Source organism: Bombus impatiens, unplaced genomic scaffold, assembly GCF_000188095.3.
Source record: "Bombus impatiens unplaced genomic scaffold, BIMP_2.2 scf_1275, whole genome shotgun sequence".
In the NCBI taxonomy this organism is placed as follows: Eukaryota; Metazoa; Arthropoda; class Insecta; order Hymenoptera; family Apidae; genus Bombus; species Bombus impatiens.
In genome coordinates, this window is record NT_177694.1 from 1,229,386 (window position 1) to 1,229,788 (window position 403).

A 403-nucleotide genomic window follows, 5' to 3' on the forward strand; every position below is an offset into this window, starting at 1 on the left:
TACTCTAAGTTATATCAATACTGTTGTCTATGTCTCCTTCTATCTACAAATTTCCAGCTAAATAATATATCTAAAAATTTCAAAATAAGAGGAATGTATATATCTACTTCTGCATATGTTGCAACAATATTTAGAGATAACAATTTAGAATACAAGGAAAGAACTTACAATTTTTTAAGTGGATTGAAATATCTTCTATGTTTAAAATTCAAATGTTTCATTTGATAATCATAAATGTTTGCTCAGATTTTTGCAATTATAACAATTTTTATCGGAAAGTACACAAAATCTATGGAGGAATGTTCATGGTGTTTTATTTTTAAATTCATTACCACCTGTTGTTACGATAATAATCTCGGTTAAATTCCCGTGGCGCGATTCGCCAGGTGATTGCTATTTGCCG